A 15,104-nucleotide genomic window follows, 5' to 3' on the forward strand; every position below is an offset into this window, starting at 1 on the left:
ATCGCAACCCCAGGAAACTCAGCAGAATGAATCCATTGGGCGTGACAAATTAAATGCAAAGGGGGAGAATCCAACAAAAACAAAAACTCATGACAAGGCTTTTAAAACTTTTAAAGCTTTTAACTTCATCTCCCTAATGAGTGTATAATTCAATCTTGTTATTGTACTGATTAGTATTCTTCTGATTCTAGAGTTGCACACCTTTCCTTGTACTATATTGGTTATTTATCATCTTCTTACATCTACTTTTTAATTGGGTTGTCTATTAATGAGCTCTAAGAATTCTTTATATATTCTGGTCAGAGGTTATATGCATTGCAAATATGGTCTGTTTAAGAACTACTTTTCATTTTAATGATGGCATTTAAAGTTCTAAATTTTGATGGAATCTCATTTATCAATTTTTTTCTTTTATACATCATGTCTTTTGTATACTAGGTAGTTCTTGCCTACCCTGAATTCATAAACATTTTTCCTTATAATTTCTTCTTAAAGTTTTATACTTTTAGGCTTTCTTATTTAGGTTCATAGATCCCTTCAAGTTATTTTCATGTATGGAAAAAAGTGTTGAGGTTTATTTTTTATATACAGATACCAGGTGTTCTAGTGCCATTTGCAGAAAACACTCTCTCTTCCTCGGCTCTTGAATTGTGTTTATATTCTATAAAATGCTAATGTTAAATAATCTTTCAAAACTCAGTGGACCATATATGTGTAGTTCTATTTCTAGATTCTCTGTTTTATTAAAATGATCTATATGTCTTTCCTTACACCAACACTGCCTTGATTACTGTAGCTTTAGAAGTCTTAAAATTAGGCACTAAATGTCTTCCAACACTGTTTTTGTTTTTTTTAACTTTTCTAGATCCTTTATACTCTTACATAACTTTTAAATTTCAATATCCAATTCTTCATTTATAGCAAGTATACACAGACCTGAATTTTTATATATACCTTGTGTTTTTTAATCCTGCTAAATTCAAATACAAGTTCTAGGGGCTCCTAGAGATTTCTTAGTATTTTCTCTGTAGATGATCATTTCATCTACATGTAATGATTTTGCTTTTACCTTGTTAATCCTATCCTAATTGTGTCATTTTATTGCCAGACTATTTTGGTGGGGCCTAGGTTTCAAAGTTTAATGGACAGAGAAAGAATAAGCATAACTGCCCTTCGTCCCCACCTTAAGGAGAAAGCATTGTAGCTTCTCCATTCATAAAAGGCATTCTCACTGGAAGTATGGAGTACATGTCTTTAATCTGTTGAGAAAGTTCTGTTCTACTTCTAGTCTCCTGATAGCTTTTACCATGAACAACTGTGGAATTTAGTCCAATACTTTTTCTCCAACTAATGACAGGATCATATGGCTTTTTCCTGTCCTCTGTTAAAATGATGACTTTTTGGGGGTGGATCTTCCAATGCTGAACCAACACTGCCATCCCTATAACAAAACCACCTTCTACATACTGCCAGATCTGACTTCTAATAGTTTGTTTTGTTAAACAAATTTCTATCTATGTTCATACTTTTTTCTTCTATTATCTTTATCCAGTTTTAGGATTAGCACAATGTTGAGTTCCTAAAATGAGGGGAGAAGTGTCCCTTCTTTTTTCTGCTTTAATTGTTTGATATAATATATCAGTTAAAATGTATATGAGCCTGCTGTTGTCATATAGGTAGGTTTTCAAGGTAGGAATATACTTTCTTTAATAGGTGCTATTTAAATTTTATATTTCTTCCAGAGTTAGTTTCATTAATTTGTCTTCCAAGGTACTTCTTAGAAGTTGTCAAATTTATTTCAAAACAGATTTTTGAAATATGCTTTCTATACTCTTTTAAATTCTGTAAAATGTATGGTAATGTCTCCTAGATCTTCATATTGTAATTTAAAAAATGTATAATTGATATTGTATTACAGGAAGAAAAGATCTAAAGGAGCAGAGGAAGTGGGAGGTGTAGGGGAAAGGAAAATTAGCTAGAGCAATTACATATGTGAAAGAAACAAAAGGGATACATATAGGAAAGGACGAATTGAAATTATCATTATTTACAGATAACATGATATTCTACATAGAAGACTCAAAAAACTCCACCAAAAAATTTTCAGAATTAATAACAAACTCCAGCAATATAGTAGAATACAAGATCAACACACACAAAAAAACACATTAGCATTTGTGCATATCAACAATGAACAGGATGAGAAGGAAATTATGAAAATAATGCCATTCACAGTAGCTTCAAGAAAAATGAAATATCTAGGAATCAACCTAACCAAGGAAGCAAAAGACCTTTACAAAGGTAATTACACTACTCTGAAAAAAAGAGATTGAAGAGGTGTCAGAAAATGTAAAAATGTCCCCTGCTCCTTGATAGGCTGCTGAGACAAAGCAAAAGTCAACTTAAAAAAAAAAAGTTTATTTCCGCTTAGTTTCAGATATTTCAGTCTGGTTTTGGCTGGTTCCATTGCTTTTAGGCCTATGGTGAGGCAAAAATATCATGGTGATAGAAAGTTGCTCACTGTACAACAGCCAAGAAGCAGAGTGAGCAAGCTGGAGATGGAGGAAGGAGCCAAGGACAAGATATATCTTTCAAAGGCTCATCACCAGTGACCTGCTTCCTCCAACTGCCCCCACCTCCTAATAGCCCATTCAGTTATAAATTCATCAGTGGATTAATCCATTGACGAGGTTAGCACCCTCATGATATAGGCACCTCTGTAAGTCCCATCTCTGAACTTTGCTGTATTGAGGATCAAGCCCTGAATACTTAAGTCTTGGGGAGACACTTCATATGTAAACCATAACATTCTGGCTCCCAAAATCTCACGTCAATTTCATAACACAAAATGCATTCCTTCCATCTCCAAAAGTCCCCAAAGTCTCAACAGTTCCAGAATTGATCAAAAGGTTAAATCCAAGCTCTAAGGTGGTGGAATAGAAGTCTGCAGAAAATCACAGCCTCTCTAAGATCCAGAATTGAAACATCTGGAAAAAACGAGATAGCAAGAAGAAAGAGAGGAGACCTCCAAGAGTCAAGAAAGAGTCAACAAGAAAACTAAAAAACTCAAGAGAAACAGAAAACAACACAGGAAAAAACAAAGCAGTCTGGAAAGTAACCCCAGTTCCAGGGGTGGGTAGGGGAAGCTAACTCTGCAAACACAAGGTAAGCCTAGAGAGGCCTGGCAGCCCCAGTGCTAAGTAATGGACTGATGGCGTAGCCCCAGAAAAAAACCAGTTACAGTAAGCTGCAAATACAGTGGGACATTTTACTCTGAAAGTGACACCTTCCACAGGACAGGCTATCTTTGGAGAACAAATCCATGGTAGCACTTGACAAATTCAAGAACCATTTTGTAAAGAGGTTTGTGTTGAAAACTAAGCTACTCTAGGAATCAGAAGAAAAAAACACAGTTCATGGTCTCTGGGGTCACCCTATTGCAGCAACTGGGTGGAAAACAGCCATAAGAAACAGTGTGGAAAGAAGTAGAGCTATTTCACAGATCCACTGAAAAGTTTAAGCAGTAGTAAGCTCAGGTTGTGGAACAGGGCCCTCACATGTGGTTTTCTGAGGAAGCAGGGTCTAAATGTGCTGGAATTAAGCCCAGGAGACTACCTGGCTCCCTTTACAACCTCCCTCCATCAGAAAATACAGTGGTCTATTTATTTTCCCCACTCACCATCACGACTGTGATACACCTTTGCTTAGACATCTACCAAGTTCATAGGTATATGGACAAAGGAAACTCTAGAGTAACTGGGCATTTGAGAAGCCCACAGGCCACAAAGGTAGCTGGAATTATCAGTGACTCAGGGTTCACAGAAGGACACAAACACTAAAAACCTCTTGAGTAAATACAATGCAGAGCAAATAACATATCACTGACCCCTCCCAGTAGGAAATGCAAGTCATAACAGCATTCACACAGGAAAAAGCTGTTAAATCCTTGTGGAAACACAATAGCTCCCAATTGTGATTTACCATCCCTCCCCGATACAGAAGCTAGTGAATTCCAATGCTACAGGTTCTGGAAAGAAACTCCCCACCTAAATACCTTGACAAGGAAGAACTTTTCAGACTCATTTCTCCATGTGTGTGTAATTTTTATTTTTATTTTTTTGTTGTTGTTTTGTCTTGGGATTTTTTTTTTATTTTGAGTTTTGGTTTATCCTCTTTTTTTTTCTGATTTCTTCTTTTTCTTTTCTTTCTCTTGTTTGTTTTTTTTTTTCAGTTACTATTAGTTAATTTTATTTACTTTTTTAAATTTTTCTACTGTATTTTTATCAGTTTTCTTTCTCTTCCTCCACCTCATTTCCTTTTTCTTTTTGAAAGTTTACTTCTTACATTTTTTTCCTTTCTAGCCAGGATTTAGCTCAGTGACACTGTGCCTGCCTGTCCACCACAAGGTCCTGAGTTCAATTCCCAGTACCAGAAAAAAAAACAATATCTTTTCCTTTCCCCATCCCTCCAGTTTTATTATTATTAATCTTTATTAATTTTTAGCCTGTTAATTCATATTATTATTGCTGATTTCTTTTCTACTATAAATGGTGCTACTGTTTTAAATTGTTTTTTACGGTATGTTTTTTAATATCTGATTTTTCTTTGTGCCTATATCATTATTGCTGATTATTTTTCTATTGTTAATGCTGGTGTTGTTATTGGTTTTTAGCACATATCATTAACTGTTTTATCTTTACTGCAATATGTTTTCTCCCTTCTGAGTGGCCCTGAAAATCTCAAAGAAAGCTGGACACTAAAAGGACCCACAAGCAAAAGTGGAAGAAATATCCACCCCAACAGATGCAAAAATCTCTGTACAGAAATGCAAAAAGATGAAAAAAGATGGCAACATGACTCATGACATGACAAATGTCCATAATTTGTCAGTAACTGAATGTAAAAAATATCAAAGTAGATGAAATGTCAGATAAAGAACTCAAATGACTGATTTATATAATTATTAATGACTTCAAAGAGAATATAAATAAACACTTTGATGAACTAAGGAAGACAATGCAGGATATGAAGAAGCAATTCAACAAAGAGAGATTCTGAAGAACCAATGTCTAGAAAAGAAAAGTGTAAGTCAAATCAAAAACTCAGTGGAAAGCTTCACCAATTAACAACACTAAGCAGAAGAAAGAGCTTCAAACGTGAAGACATGGTTGAGGAATTATTGCACAGACACTAAGAAAAAATAATAAATGATGAATAAAACATTCAAGGACTGCAGGACATGACTATAAAACAAAGGTATAAATTATTGGTGTAGAAAAAGGGCATCAATATACAGTACAGACTAATTGCATAAAAAAAACTATTCAATAAAATAAAAACAGAAAACTTCCCAAATCTTGGTAAAGGTATAGACACCCAATTACAGGAGGCATTCAGAACCCCAAACAAGCATGACTAGAAAAGAACCACACCACATGATATTATAACTAAGACGACAAGAATACAGAAAAAGGAAAGAATATTGAAAGCTATAAGAATGAAACCACCAAGTCATTAATAGAGGCAAACCCATGAGAGTAATTTCAGACTTCTCTGAAGAAACCCTAAAGACCAGGAGGGCAGAGAATGCTGCATTTCAACCCCAGAAGGAAAATAACTGCAAAGCTAGATTATTATAATCAGCAAGATAATCTTCAAAATTGAAGGAAAGCCGGGGATTTAGCTCAGTGGTTCTGCCTCATGACTCAGAAGTGCAAGGACCCGAGTTCAATCCCCAGTACCAAAAACAAAAGAACAAAAAAACAAAATTTAAGGAGAAATAAAGGCTTTCCAAGATAAGCATAACAAAAGAAATTCATGGCCATTAAGCCAGAATTGCAGAAGATACTTATAGGAATACTATACACAGAAGAGGAAGAGTAGACAAGCTATAGAAAATTAGGGAAGAATTAAACAGAAAACCAACCAACAGCAATTAGTACATGCCTTTCTATATTAACTCTGAATGTAAATGGTCTTAATTCTGCAATAAAAAGACAGAGGCTGCCACATTGGATTAAAAAACAAGACCTAACTCTTTATTGCTTGCAAGAAACACATCTCACTAGAAAAGACACACAAACACACACACACACACACACACACACACACAGAATGAAAGTGAAAAGATAGAAAACAATATTCCATGCAAATGGAAACCAAAAGCAAGCAGGGAAGCTATGCTCATATCTGACAAAGCAAACTTCAAAGCAAAATTACACAAGACAAAGGCCACTGTATATTGTTAAGAGGAAAAATTCACCAAGAAGATATAATAGCTGCAAATACATATACACTGAACATCAGTGCACCCAACTTCATAAGACAAACATTACTTAACATAAAGGGACATATACATCTGTGACAGTAAACTAATTGTGTCAACTTAGTAAGAAATGCCCAACTAAATTGGATCGGCATAGATTCTAGTGTGGCTGAGGGGATTTACTGAAGACAGAAGACCCACTTCTGGGCAGCCTGTCACTTGAATGGTATAAAGGGGAAACGAAAAAGGAAGAAGCCTCACTTCTGTTTCTTTGGAAGAGCTCCAATCTTCACCTTCACCCTGCACATTGTCTCCTGGCTTCCAGCACAGACTCTTCAGCTTCCATCACGGACCCTGTGCCCTTTTGATACGGAATCACACAGGACCCTACACTGAGCTCCAGGCTTCTACTGGATCCTTCAGATCTCCAGCACATAGACAGACCTCTTATGCTCTTCCACACCTGACTCTGTGGGCAGCTACTGTAAGCCAATCTTGTAAATTCTTATATATTTGTGTGTGTTGCATTAAATATGTTTCTCTACTAAGCACTGACTGATACAACATCCCAATACAATAACAGTGAGTAACTTCAATACTCCTACCTCACCAATAGATAGATCAAAAAGACAAAAAAATCAACATATAAACATCAGAATTAAACTACACTACTGATCAAATTGACTTAGTAGATGTCTACAGAACATTCCATGCAACAAGTACAGAATACACATTCTTTTCTGCAGCTCATGGGATGTATCGTATGTTAGGCCATTAAAACAAGCCTTCATAAATACAAAACACTGAACTATACAAACATGGAAAATATATAACTCACTTTTAAATAATCAGTGCATTGTTGAAGAAATCAGGAGGAGCCAAGTGCGGTGGCGCATGGCTGTAATCCCAGTACTCAGGAGGCTGAGGCAGGAGGATCACTGTGAGTTCAAGGCCAACCTGGGCCACATAGTGAGCTCAAGGCCAGCCTAAACTATATAGGGAGACTCTGTCTCAAAAAACAGAAAGAAAAGAAGAGAGAGAGAGAAAGAAGCAAGCAGAAAATTTTGAAATTCTTAAAGTTAAATGAAAATGGAAATACAATGTACCAGAATCTCTGAGATACAGCAAAAGCATTTCTAAAAGAGAAGTTTATAGCGATGAGTGCCTACATCAAAAAGTCATGGTAGGGGAAAGGAAAGAAGGGAATGGAATTAATATGAGAAAAATGAAAAAATGGAAACAAAGTCTTTGTAAATAGGGAGGGATGGAGGGGTTGAAGGGAGGGCAGGGGAAGGGGGAAAAAGTAAGAACCAAGAGAGTATGTAAAGGTGCATATCTCCAATGATGAATGTCATTATATTGTACACCTAAAATGTACCAATAAAAAGATATACAAAAAAAAAAAGTCAGGGAAAGCTGGGCGTGATGGCACACACCTATAATCCCAGCACTTGGGAGGCTGAGGTAGAAGGATCCCTTGAGTTTGAGGCCAGCCTAGGCTTCACAGTGAGTTCAAGGCCAGTCTGAACTACACAGTGAGACGCTGTCTCAAAAAAAAAAAAAAACAAGTCAGAGAGATCTCAAATAATGATGCATTTTAAGGTTCTGGAAAAACAAGAATGAACTAAAAGCAAAACTAACAGAAAAAATAATAAAGAGGTGAAATTAATGAGATAGGCACTAAAAGAATAATACACAGGATCAGTGAGACAAAGATTTGGTTCTTTGAAAACATAAACATGATGGATAAATCCTTAGCCAACCTAACCAAAAGAGGGCACAGATCCAAATCAATACAATCATAGCTGGCGGGGGGAGATGTAACAACAGACACAACTAAAATCTAGAAGATTATTAGGGACCCCTTTGAAAACCTTATTTTAATAAATTGGAAAATCTAGAAGAAATGGATAAATTTCTACACATATATGATCTCCCAAAACTGAACCAAGAGGATATAAAAACCCTAAACAGAAATATAACAATCACTGAGAACAAAGCAGTAATAAAAAGTCACCCAATAAAGAAAAGTCTGGGACCAGATTGGTCCACTGCTGAACCAGATAGGTTTACCAGACCTTTAAAGAAAAATTAACACCAATGCTCTTTAAACTATTCCATGAAATAGAAAGGGAAGGAACACTTCCAAACTCATTCTACAAGACCACCATCATCCTGTTACCAAAGCCAGACTAGGCCACAACATAAAAGAAAACTATAGGCCAATATCCTTCATGAACACTGATGTAAAATCCTCAATAAAAGGCTCTCAAACTAAATTCAACAACACATTTAAATGATCATACACTGTATCAGCGGGTGCTTACTAGAGAAACAGATTTATACTGCAAATATATAAGAATTTACAAGATTGGCTTACAATGGCCACTTTCATACTCAGGTGTACAAAACTGTAAAAGGGCTTCATGTATCCTGGAGATCTGAAGGATCCAGCTCAAGGCCTGAAGCTCAACGTAGTATCTCATGCAAGTCTGTATCAGGAGGCCGAAGGGTCTGTGGTAAAAGCCAGAAGACAGTGAAGCTGAAGACTGAGCTCTGCTGAAGAAACAGAAGTAAGCATTCCTTTCCTTTCCCTTTTATTCCATGCAGGTGGCAAGCCTATTGGTTGCTGTCACTCATACCCAGGGTGGGTCTTCTGTCTTCAGTAAATCCCTTCAGCCACACCCAGAACTATGCTGATCCAATTTAGCTGGGCATTTCTTACTCAAACTGACAAAATCAGTTAGCTATCACAAACAGCATGATCAAGCTGGCTTCATTCCAGGGATGCAAGGACAGTACTACAGATACAAATCAATGAACATAATAGACAATATAATTAAAATCAAAGATAAAAATTACATGATCATTTCAATTGACACAGAAACCTTCAACATAATTCAGCATTCTTTCATAATAAATGCCCTGAAGAAATTAGACATTGAAGGATCATTCCTCAGGGTAATAAAAGCCATATAAAAAAAACCCACAACCACCATCATTATGAATGTGGGAAATCTTAAACCAATTTCCTCTAAAATCAGGAACAAGGCAAGGATGTCCACTCTCACTACTATCAAATACAATTCTTAAAATTTTAGCTACAGCAATTAGGCAAGGGAAATAAATAAGTGGGATAAAAATAGGAAAGAAAGAAGTCAGATATTACTTAGAAAACCCTAAATTTAGAACACCCTAAAAACTCCACCAGAAGTCTTTTAGAACTGATAAACTCAGCAAAGTAGCAGGATAAAAAAATCATCATCAGAAAATCAATACCTTTCAATACCAATAATGGACTAGCTAAGAAAGAAATCTAAAACAATACCATTCCTCAAAAAACTCAAAATAGAGCTACCATTCAATCCAGTTACACTTTGGTATTTACCCAAAGGAATTAAAATCCACAAATTATAGGGCTACCTTTATTCTTACGTTTATTGTGGCATAATTCACAATAATCCAGATATGGAACCAGCCTAGATGCCCATCAACAGATGAATGAATAAAAAAAGATATATATCTATTTTATGTGTGTGTGTATATATATATAATATCATTCTGTCATAAATAAAAATGAAATTGTCATTGGCAGGAAAATGAACATATCTGGAGGTCAATATGCTAAGTTAAATAAGCCAGATTCAAAAGAACAAATATTATAGTTCTCCTGATATGTGAAACTTATAAAAGATGCCAAGAAAGTAGAAGGGAGACTATTACTAAACTAGAAGAATGGAATGAGGGGTGGGGAAAGTGTAAGGACAGGCAATACAGGTATGGATATGATCAAATAGATTATATGCATTTAAATCCCTGAAAACAACATAAAACTGGGGCAGTCGGTTGGGGGAAGAGGATACGGGGGGGGGGGATGATTAAGGTACACTATGCATATGTATGAATTGGCCAAAATGAAACCCATTAATCTGTATAACCATAACGCACTAATAAAAAGCAGATGTGAAGAAGAAAAAAATTTTTTAAAGAAACACACATCTCCAATTCCTTAATATAACATGGTACTTACTTTTCATTGAAGATTAATTCTTAAATTATTAAAATAAAAAAGAATATAAATCATTTTATTGAAATGTTACCATACTAGACATAAATTCATGGCACATTTTGTTTCAAATCTAATAACCAGAGTGCATCACTTTTAATAGTCCTTTACTTGATCTTTTTCAGAAACAAGGATGGGGCTATAAATGCTACAATAGGCCTAGAAAAGCCTTCACAGGAAAAAATATTCACAAGATAGAAATGATGAAGAAAGGAAGAAAAGATAAAGATATCAAGTACTTTACCAATGCTTATCTAGAAGGGACAAGAAATATCAAGAAATGTGAAGAATCTGAAAATTTATTCTCTTTAGAAACCAAAAGAAAAAAAATTAGCTTGACATTCTTTCTTGAATGCTGGTAGAAGACATGAGATTCCTGAATTTGAGAGAAGAGAAAGTTTACTACTCATAACAACAGCAGTATTCAGAATATTAGCATTTTTGTATCCGTTCCTGGGGCCCCAACTCTTGGAGAGGACCAGAAAGCACCTGACTGTACAGTTGCTTGTGTTACAAGAGAGGAACATAACCTTAAAGAGTGTGAATCTCTTATAGCTATGTCTTCTGCTCGAGAGAAAAACATTATCTTTATTGTGCTGTGCAGTAAACATGCCTGCTTTTGCTCTAGAGGGACACATTAGTTCTAAATTTTGAGACTGTTCACTATACAAATACTCTTTAATATTTAGTCTGGAAGACATAGCAGTTAGTGTCTGGCTCATGCAATGTACAAAAACACTAAAAACCTATAGAGAATTACTTTCCAACAGTTACCAATACAAAACTACGTTTTAAAAAAAGCCTAAGTCCAAAGTCTCCTCTTGACACAAGGCACATTCTTAGCTGACAGTTCCTATAAAAAGTAAGTTATGTATTTCTAACATACACTAGTGGGACAGAGTACACATTCCCATTCCAAAAGGGTGACTGGGGCATAGACAGGAAGTTATGAGACCAAAGCAAGACAGAAACCTACATTGTTAAATACAATCACAGCAACAACTCTGCTTCCTGCTACCAATTTTCTATGCTGGTCAGCTTTTTGTCATTGTAAAAAAAAAATAACTTGAGAATAAAAACTTAAGGAGAAAAGGTTTATTTTGGCTGGCAGTTTCAGAGATTTCAGTCCGTGGTTAGTTGGCTCCATTTTGGGGGCCTTTGACGAGGCAAAACATCATGGCAGAAGGACATGGCAAAGGAAGGCAGCTCACCTCATAGAGGCTAGGAAGCCGAGAGAGAAAGAAAGGGATCAGAGACAAAATATACTTTCCAGATTATGTCCCCAGTGACCTATTTACTCCAATTAGGCCCCGCCTCCTAATACCCCATTGAGTTAGTAGATTAATGCACTGAAAAAGTTAGGACTCTCATGGTTCCATCACTTTCCAAAAGCCCCACTTCTGAACACATGAGCTTCTGGGGGGCCATTTTTGATCCAAATTATAACTCTCAACTTACACCAAGTATAAAATTAACTCAAAATGAATTAAATATCTAAGTGTAAGACCCAAAATTATAAAAGTCCTAGAAGAAACCATAGGGAAAAATCTTCATAACATTGGATTTGGCAGTGACTTTTCAGATATGACACCAAGAGCACTAACAACAAAAGTAAAAAGGAGAAAAATAGGACTATGCTAAACTTAAAAACTTCTATGCCAAAAGAAAACAGGCAAGAGAGTGAAAAGCCTACCTATAGAATGAGAAAAACATCTGGAAATCATGTATCTGATAAAACAGAACAAGTGTTGGGCAGGATATGAAGAAATTAGAACCTCTATGCACTGTTGGTAGAAATGCAAAATGTTACAGAAAGCTATGGAAAACATTATGAAGGTTCTTCAAAATATTTAAATTACATTTAATTAATATTTTGTGGCAAACCAGATAGGATATTCCATTCATTAAAAAGTAAGAGTTAATAAAAATAATTTTGTTGTAATTCAATACAGTATTTGTTTACTTAGAATGAATCAAATGATTCTACAGTTTATCTGCAAGAATATTTTGAAAAGAAAATGAAGGGTCTTACGAGAGGTTGAAGAAAATAAAACAGTAAATTATTGGTATAAGAATTGATAATAAGCTAGAATAATAGTTCAGAAACAGACTTTAGAACCTATTTAACTTAATTATGACAATAAAAATTACTAAAAATTAAATATGAAAAGAAAATATGAAATATCTAAAACAAATCACAAATATTTTAAGTTTTCAAAGGATAAAAAGGACATCTTCAGCAAAAAACCATCTAAGCAATAATAAAATAAGACAGATTTATATGATACATTAAAAAAATCACAAAATTTAAAAGCGAAAGGGAAAAGGAATGCAGAAAAATATATCTACAACGTATGTGACAAAAGGATAATCCTTCGAAAAAAGTGCTATTAAAAGTTAATGTTTGCCAGATGTGGTGGCACATTCCTGAGATCCGGGAACTCAGGAGGCAGAGGCAAGAGGATTGCTGGGAGTTTCAGGCCATCCTGGGCTACATAGTGAGTTCAAGACCAGCCTGGAATATACAGTGAGAAAACAAAAGTTAATGTTTAATATAGTAAGAAACAAAGAAAACAATGTTGTATATTCACCAATTTAATGGCATTCATCAGAAATGAATGGTGGTAATACTAGGAATTTTATTTTTTTATACTTTTTGCACATCTCACATTTCTTACAGCAAATATAGTATTTTCTGCAGAAATAAAATGTATTTCTAAATCAGTTAAGTAAAGATGAATATTCAAATTAGGAAGTAGGAAGAGAAATTCACAAAGGAAGTACAAGGACAGTCAGCATATGATAAAAGTTGGACACTGGTAATCAGAAACACAAACCAAAGTGGGTTATCATTTTTGCTTCTTAAATTAGAAAGGTTTCTCTTAAGTTTTTTAATACCATTTGCTGTTGGCAAGAATGCAATAAAAGAAATACTTTCATATACCTTTGGTTGACTAATATAAATGTGTATAATTTTTCTGGAAAATGCAATATGAATTTTCTGCCAGAAATAATGATTTTTCTGCCAGATTGACTACATATTCAACAGAGCACATATAAGGCAATGATTAAGATTAAAATAGACTAAAAAGTCCTATGGTCAAATGACACTATAGCCATCCTAATTCTCTAAAGTAACACATTACGCACATGCTTGTAATGATGCTGGTGTAAACAAACCTACTGTGCTTCCAGATGTATAAAAGTATAGCACATGCAATCATGTTCAGTACAAAACTTTTGATAATGGTAAACAATAATATGTATTTACTCTACTATGCCTTTTATTATTGTAAAACATACTATTTATTTTTTTTTAATTTACTGTAAAGCAGTGTGGCATGTTACACCAGCAGCAAGATCAGACTTCATTTCTTTACATCTCTTGATCTCATCAAGAGGCCACAGGCAGTGTTGGTCCTATCCCATTTAGATTTGTGTAATACTGTATTTCACAATGGTGAAATCGCTTTAGGCCACATTTCTCAGATTCTGTTCATATTAAGTGATCCATGTTTATATTAAAATACACAAACTCTTATAAATCCACTTATAGAAGGTTATCTCAAAAGAATATCAAGGCAACATACAAGTATTTTCATCATACTCTTAAAAATAAAAAACTGGAGACAATCTGAATATTCAAGTAAAGGAACTGTTAAATAAACTATGGTAGACTAAAAGTCATAATTTTGAAAAATGATTTAATGGCATGGCAATTACTCCTACTATAATTTTTCCAGCATTATTTGGGTACAATTGACAAATAAAATAGTATATATTTAAGGTATATAATGGTGATGATTTAATATGTGTATATCGGTTACATTGAGACTATGTGTGTACATGTATGTTGAGAACATTTAAAATCTACTCTTTTAGTAGATTTCAAGTGTACAATACAGTATTGTTGACTACAGCCAAAATGCTGCACATTAGATTTCCAAGATTTCATCTTGTTACCAAAGTTTACACCCATTAATCAACAACTCCCCATTCCTCACTGTTCCTACTCATCCCTGGCAACCAGCATTCTACTCTCTGTTTCTATCAGTTGGATTTTTTTAGAATTCGCATCTGAGTAAGATGATGCAATATTTGTCCCTCTCTGTCTGAACTACAAGGCCTACAGTTTCATCTATTTTGTCTCATGTTCTCTCAAATAACAAGATTTCCTCTTTATGGTTCAACAACATTGCATTGTCCACAAAGACAACTCCCAACTTATGATGGTTCTTCTATTTTTTGACTTTACAATGTTGCAAAAGCAATATGCATTTAATATAAACTTCATTTCAATTCTGAATTTTTACCTTATCCCAGATGAGCAATATGTGGCAAGATACTCTCTTGCAATACTGGCCAGTGGCAACAAGCCACAGCTCCCACATGATCAAAAGGATAAGCAATCAATATTCAACAGCGTGCTTCATTGCTAAGCTATGACGTTTGGTAGGTTAGGTATATTAAATGCATTTTTTATTTGTGACAGTGGTGCTGAACCTGTGGCATGCATGCCACAGCAGGCACACAGAGCTCTGTCAGTACACAAGCCAAGTCACCCAGCAGCCAAGCATCAGATGACAGTTGTTTTTCTAAACTACAACCTCAGTATCCAGGTTTAATTGCAGTGTTGTCATTTTGTGGTAAACAAATGAGTCTGGGGTTGCAGTTTGCACACTTGGTCTCTAAAGGTCTGCCATCGCTGACTTATGATATTCTCCATTTATGATGAGTTTACTGGATCAGAAGCATTTGCATATATTTTCTTTA

General features: G+C 35.0%; 1 protein-coding gene across 4 annotated transcripts in view; it reads right to left on the reverse strand.

Annotated features, from left to right (window-relative positions):
- The window catches only part of Htr7 (5-hydroxytryptamine receptor 7), a 102,266-nt gene that overhangs the window by 51,461 nt on the left and 35,701 nt on the right, over positions 1 to 15,104 (reverse strand). The window contains exon 1 of one of the 4 annotated variants that reach the window (XM_087184892.1): positions 8,646 to 8,778. The exons of the other annotated variants lie outside the window; for them this stretch is intronic. The gene's annotated coding sequence lies outside the window, so the exon portion shown is untranslated. Of the gene's footprint in view, positions 1 to 8,645; positions 8,779 to 15,104 lie in introns of those variants that run through there. 4 annotated transcript variants of the gene reach the window in all.

Source organism: Heterocephalus glaber, unplaced genomic scaffold, assembly GCF_053883595.1.
Source record: "Heterocephalus glaber isolate CG9 unplaced genomic scaffold, H.glaber_assembly_v1.0 deba00001497, whole genome shotgun sequence".
Taxonomy (NCBI): Eukaryota; Metazoa; Chordata; class Mammalia; order Rodentia; family Bathyergidae; genus Heterocephalus; species Heterocephalus glaber.